Consider the following 7,444-nt stretch of genomic DNA (forward strand, 5'->3'; position numbering starts at 1 on the left):
TTTGAATATGATGTTTTTGAAGTAATTTTTTGTCTACGGTGGTGTCATTGCATAGCAAAGTAAGACTCATGAGGAGTGGTGTGTTTTGTTTTTTTCCCTAGTATTCAAGGATGGACGCTCTCCTCCTGCACCCCCCAATACTCCTCTTTGCTCTCCAGCCCTCAACACTTAAGGAAATATAAAAAAAATACAATACTGTTTTCTCCATAAGATTTGCCTTACTTGAAAGAGAGTTGGAGTTGATTCTGGATAAATAACTTGATTATTAAAAAATCCAGTGTTTTTCCAAAAGAGATCATTGCTGTTGTAGCTTGCACACCACGTAAGAAACAAACAGGTCAGAAAAACGGCCTGTTGTTTTGGCCAAAAGGGTTTGAAAAGGACCCTGACAAAAGAGGAGGCAAAGCAGAATGCTGGCAAATTAGTAGCAAATTTAAGTTAAAAGACAAAAAAAGCTAAATTGCTTTCCTGTGAGGAAAGATGAGTGTTACAATTGAGTGTTAATTGTGCTCTCCCTGCTGTGGCTAAGCAAAGTATTTCAAGGATTTTTTTTCTTTTTGTTTTTTTTGTTGTTTTTTTTTTTTCTTTACAAAATCAAGTATATTTAAGAATACATTATTTTCTTAAATGATTTTTTATGGCTTATTTATTGTCATTGCAGAGATATGAGAGGATAAGTATCTTGGGACATAGCTTTCAGTATATCCCCACTTATTTTCAACTATACGTTATTCCTTCCAATTTGTCCTTAGCTGCATCAGCTTTTGAGTGAGTATTGTTTTTTCTAATGCAGACTTCTGTTTGTAAAAGACTCTGTTAAAGACTTGTCCCTTGTTTTCAGAGCAGATTTCAGCACTCTTTAACACTAATGGGATTATGCCAAAATCTAATCCTTTTGGAGGTAAGGACATCTGTAGTACAGTCAGATGAACTGCAGTTAAACCATGTTTGACCTTCAGTATGAAAGTACAACATTCAGAAAAATTCTTTTAAGACCATTTTTTTCTTTGGAATGAAGACTTTCCCAGTTATTTCTGTGCAAAGTGCCTATGTAGTTACACCTTTTTATGTAGTATAAATAGATATGCCCTTGTGTGACCTGAAAGAGGGTTCTCTGAAATGGATAATATGGAGAGAGAATAAATGCAAATAGTGCTTTATATTACAAATGATACTGAATTGCCCTTTGACTTCCATAGGTCAAAAACTGCTCTCTGTTATTTATATAAACTGTTGTTTTAGTATGCTTTTTAATGATAACTATCTTGAAATATGTCTAGTTTTTTGTTTTCCTTTTTAGTTCAGTTTGGTAAATAAAAGTTTACTGAAATTGAAAACATGGTGTTTAATTTGGATAAGTTTATTTCAGTAGCGAATCCAAAACAAGGACTATGTTTAAACTGTAAAAAAAATAAAAAAATCTCATAGCAGGAAAAAATGTTACATGTGGATGTGTGATTCTGTCAAGGTAGAAGTGTCTTTGCTAGAGGAGCCAGTTGAAGGAGAACAGTGTGGTGGAAAAATCCCTCTAAATGTCTGGAACAGCTGGAATCCCAAGAGAGTCTGGATGCTGCTTTGCAAATTCTGGAGCTGCTGGATTTAGTGTCAAGGTAAAGAACAGCCCTCCCCTTGCTCATTATTTGGAAAACCATTTTGACCAGCAAAATAAGGAGGGCAGTCCTTTCTGCTAAGGCTCTTGGCTGCCTGAATTTTCCCGTTTCTCCTAGGAATCCTGCTGTGAGCCCCCTGCAGACAGGGCTCCTCATGTGTCCTGCTGTACCAGCATCTGAGTATCTCATACAGACCTTTCCCCTCAGAGGAACAACTGGCTGACTCTAGGTGGGCTACTGGTTCCAACAGGTAATGTATTCTGGGAAACATGGTGTTGTGGGAAGTAGCATCTCTAAAAAAGGATTTATTGCAGAACTCACTTGCTGGTAATACTGCTTGTACATTTTGTTTGGCACAGATTGCCTTTTGTTTCAAAAAACTCAAATTATTGCAGGGTGGAAGCCCTTTCCTTGTGGGCTCACCTTGTTCGTGGTTTTAATGAAGAAAAAGCATTACTACTGCAGTATTTCTGACATCCTGGTTTTTGTGGGCTGAATTTCTGTCTGATTTTAATAAATAGTTTTAGTCTTTAAACATTAAAGCAACATCTAGTGAAATTCTCTGTATGTTCAAAGAGTTGACAAAGGATTTGATAAGTGTGATGATGATACTGGTATTAAAAATCGGGTGGCTAAAGGTGAAGAAGTATATTCATAGATGTTTTTGCATGTATCACTTAAGTTGGTTTTTGGGAGGGGGCAGAGAGGAAGTAGAACAGTTGTTAAATTTACCAGATCAAAATGCTGTTAATCTTTGTTCAGAGTATCTTTTAGCTTTCATTTTCTGCCCTAAATGCTTTTCATGTCCTTAAACAACTTTGTTATTTGTCTCAGATGTTCCTGTGTTGTCAGGTAGCCTAAATCATTTCAGGTAGTAGGTGGGAAACATAAAGTAATTCTTAAAATCTAGTGTGGGGATTTGCAATAGCAGAGGAAGGAGATGTAAAGAGAAGCTGGAAAGAGGAAGAGATAAAATAATGCTGTCAGCCCTTAAAACAAAAACAAGCAAAAAGGAGAGACTGCAAGTATACTTCCATGTCAAAGGAGAAGTGTATGTATGAACTGAAAAACCCGTTTTTCTTTCCTTCTGGACTTCTTGTGGGGAAAGTCCAGGTGCCTGTGTGTCAGATGCTCTCCTAACTGCTTTTTAATGAAAATACTGTTCTTGCTGCTTTATACTGACTGTTACAGGGTTCAGTTGGAAATCTGTAGCTGACTGAAAAAAGAATTCATTCGTTGTTTCCACAGCTCCCTCTAGGCAGCAGCAGTAATCCACATATAACTTAGGGAATTCCTACTACAGTCAGACTGAAACCAGCACAAACACAGCTTTGGTGCTGCTTGGTATTTCAGTGCTATCCTGCATATGTCAGCAGCAAGCCCTGGGGAAGACAGACATTCAGGTAACACCTCAGAGCCTGCAGTGAGAAGGTTTCTGTTAAAACTCATGTTGCTGCTCAGGTTTAATTTGTTGCAGCTTTGCCTTCATGAAAGATGTGAGTACTGTAGGTTTTTTTCCCACTTCGCAAAGAAAAGCCACTGTTATTTCAGTTGAGCTGTAAGACAGCCAGCATGGGCTTGGCAGTTATCAGCCAGTTATCAGTGTCAGTGTTTGTAACAGGCTCTTCCTAGCAGCAAAGTAGGTCTTATAAAAAGTATACCAGTATATAGTGAGTAACAATCCAAACCTTTCAGTCACTTTCTAATGACTTTTTAGTGAGCACTTAGATGCAGGTTGTTAATGAAGTTGATGTTCACAACACATTTCTTTCTTTAGGAGAAAGGAAAACCCAAAGGATACTTTCATCACAGCTGCATATTGAATAGCTGAGAACCAAAATGAGTGGGTTCCTTCTTGAACTCAATATCAAAGCTTCATGAGCCTCAGTGGAACTGCACAAGTGTGCAGCAGTCAGGATATGGCTCGAGATGGCCACAAGTACAAGCCCTGGTTGCATATAATCAGGATGACACAGAGAAGTCCTCCTGAAAAGGTGGGGTAAGAGTCAAGTTGATTATATTAATCCCACAGAAATGAAACTCTTGAAAGGTGTGAGTTCAGGACGGCCCCAGTGAGGTCCAAGTCCAGTGCTACAGTTCAGGAGACTTTTCCACATTTTGCAATAGTTACCCAATATATTCAGGGTGGAAAGTAAGGCCAGGCAGTTAGAAAACTAGACAGGATTGGTATTGTGTCTGAGAACCTAGAAAATTGTGATACTGTGGAAATTCATACCAATGTGTGTTCATGGGGGCACAGGGTGGGGCAGGTGTGGAATGGGAATAGGAAGTTAGAGGTGGTGAGTTCTGATGTAAATATTCTGTGCATTGACCTCACAGAGCCTTCATGTGTTCAATTCCACATCGTGATTTCCAGTCACACAAAAAGAAGTCCAGTTGGAAGTGACTAAACAGATGAAAAGTATTCCAGCCTTATAGAGATGTGTTATTGACCAGTGGCAATTCTAGGTTGATGATGCTGTCAGAATCTCCTGGTGTGCGTCACTAAGCCCTCTTAACCATCTTCTCTTCCAGGGCATGATGAGGGCCCTTCAACATCTCATGCCTCAGTCCACAAAGCCTACATGTAAGTGCAGTATAATGTCATACGTTTTCAGAATCCCTACAAAGGAGGGTGAGAGTGCCTAAGGGAAAGGCATAATATCCAACTAATTTTGTGCCTCACAGTCCTATTTCAACAGCAACCCAGAAACCATTTGGTTACTGAGTGGTTTTGGAGTGCAGATGCTTGGCATCTGTTAGCAAAACAATACAGATTATGCTGCTATTACTCATCAGCCTGCCCAAACAGCCTGGGAGGGAGAGTTTGCCTCAAACTGACACACAAGTGTGGGGCTTCTACTCAAATCAAGCTTTTCTTTCTAAGGAGATTTTCTGGTGCAAGTTTTCCTGTACTGTGAGCATTAATACTTTATTTATCCCATAAGAAAGGAAGCAAGAGGGCATTTATGTTAATAAACCAAAATGCTGTGGTAGTGATGTGAAATTTATCTTTGCTTGTGCTATTTTCAGAATCCAAATACCAACAGCAGGGCAGGGTATGCTTTATCTTGACTATAGCTGACCTGTTGCAGATGATGTCATCTAGAACCAATACCTGCTCTATAAAAAACCCACATCTCTCTCTGTTGGAGAGGGAGGAGACTACCAAAGGTCACCTAAAGCCATTAAATTGCTCAGAGAAAGTTACAAGTGTTCATAACTAAGGCCCCATCTCAACATAAGGCTTTTTTTTTCTTTTGGATTATCTTAGATGTAAGGAAAGATGGTTGTGGAGGCCCCGAGCTCAGCAGTACTACTGCTGTCCCTTTCTATCCCTACTGCACTCTCTGAAATGGCTGTTTAGGACATCCTCTCACCGCTAGTGGTGGAGCTAGAACCTCCAAACCTGCATCAGACAGTGTGTCATGGGATAGGTCAGCCAAGGAGAACAATGAAGTTGAATGCAAAAAAACCAGTATAAACTTCTTTTATAGGAAAAATATTTTAAATTTTCCTGAAAGAAATTTGCTGAGCCTCTTCCAATTTCAAACAAAACATTTTATTCCCATGCTTTGCATTATTTCTGAAGTGTTCTAGAGAACGTACATACTAAATGCCAGAAATAATACAACTTGCTGAGACAGATTTAAATTAGCAAGTATTACATAAATGTGTGCACAAACCCAAAAATGGCTGAAGGAATTGATCAGAGCAGGAATGGAAGAGAATATCTACAGGATACAAACATTTACAAGGAAAGATCTGGCAAGTAAATTATTTAAATTCTATTTGCTTGGACCTTTCCAAAAGCTAAAATATTTTTTACCAAGTTAAATACAAGAAGGGACAAAGCAAGACAAACTGGAAATATCAAACTTCATTGATAAAGGCAGTATCTCGGAATTCTATTACCAGGCATAATATACATGTGATGATGAAAGATAGAAAAGTTCAATAATGTGTAAATATATCTGTCATCCATTAGTAACAGCAAACAGCTACATTACAAGCAACCTGCACCAGTCCAACATACTGCATCTTTCTAAAGTCCTACTAGTTTCTGTGAAAGAAATATTCTCGTTTAAGATCCATGTTTCTTTTAAAAACACTTTTAACATAAATTTTGATTTAGTCTTTCCTCTCTTTCTGAAAAAGAATATTATTTAATCTTGGATTTTCTTTTCTACTGGTACGTAGTGTCTGTGAAGTCTGTAGGGTAAATATCCATTAGAACTCTGTTCTCTTTGCTGCTGCTGAGATACTAAATAAAGGCACTCAGGAAACTTTTTCTCCCTTTAATCCAGTATCAGAAGGGTGGCAGACCCTGGCAGGGAGGGGTGTTGCATATGAAAAACCCATGTGTGTATGGGACTCTTGGACATGGCCAGAGCATTACAAATGCAGCTGGTTCAAGAGTGAGGAATTTTGCTGATCTGCACTCTTAAGAAGCTTTGTTTCAGATATAACACTGGGCAACTCCAGATTAGAGAGGAGGAGGTCATAAATTATTATTTGCATGTATTTCAGCAGTTTTGCTTTCGGAGTTTGCTGAGAATCAACCTAAAATGGAAACATGCCTCTCCCCCAAAATAAACAGCTAAATTAGTCTATACTGCAGTACTGTATATTTTTTTTAAATGGCATTAACAATGATAGATAATTTATTTTCTGTAAGACCATCTCATGGAATTCATTAATCTAGGCCCTTGCTTCCACTAACTGAAGCAGCATTCATTTATAATCAGAAATACAGAATCAAATTGAGTTTTACATATTTGGAAAATACAGAATCAAGTAGAGTATGTACATGGCATTTGCAATCACTCAGTTTCCAGCTGTAGTAGCCAGCAGTTCAAATTATGGTTTTTTGAATACTACTAGCCCACATTATTATCTGAATGTTATCTGATCAATTTAATTTGTCTGATCAATTTAGTTATAGTTCCTCAAAGAGTATAATTCCATGAAAACCAGCATAGGTTTTACAAAATTAATTTAAAAGTACCTACCTGAAGGCAAATACACAGTATTTTCTATTCTTATGCCAAGACTTTCAAATAGATGAGTGAAATGATCCATGGTAACCTTGGTAGCAGTTCTGCAGAGGCAGTCTGGATCTGGCTAGGAACAGGTATGATCCTGCCAGCAAAGCCAGACACTCAGGCCACTCAAGTGTTAACAATGCAGCCCCTACCCCTGATGTCTGCAGGAGGTGGAGAGAGCCAGGCCTCATTTGTCCCTTCATTTGTTTGTGGTGTATGAATGAGCTGAGCACAGCCAAGCTTGACCTTGGTCTGGCCTCATCTGGCAGCAGGTATGGAGAAAGGATGCTTTAGTGCTTTAGGCTGGGGGTGGTTCCTTGTGTCTGAGCATGGATTTCCTTAAGCACACTGTGGAGAGCATATGTCGCAGCTACAGCCAGGCTGTGCTCAGCCAGAAGATAACTATGTGATTCTTGTAGTTGTGCTGCAAACATTACACAAGTCAGGTAACAGATCTCACTACAAGATAGAGAGATATTCTTAAAACATGTTGGAGAAGCTAGAAGTCAGCCTTCAGTGCAGTAAGTTGTATGCCATGAAGTAACCTAAAGGTGTGATCCACTCCCTGGGTCTAAGTTGAGGTTTGAGGCAGCCCAACATAGAAAGTGCTAAAAGGAAAGTTCTCCCCTGTAAGAGAGAGGTAAGTAGGGACAGCAGAAGTGGTAAGAAAGCAGGAATTACAGGGTGTTCAGAGTAATAAACATGCTCAGATAAAACAGCACTGAAATATGGTAGCAACTGGATAAGTCATCCAGGAAAACCCAAACAACCATCATTAACTAATAGCCT

This window comes from Sylvia atricapilla, chromosome 6 (assembly GCF_009819655.1).
Source record: "Sylvia atricapilla isolate bSylAtr1 chromosome 6, bSylAtr1.pri, whole genome shotgun sequence".
Lineage (NCBI taxonomy): Eukaryota > Metazoa > Chordata > Aves > Passeriformes > Sylviidae > Sylvia > Sylvia atricapilla.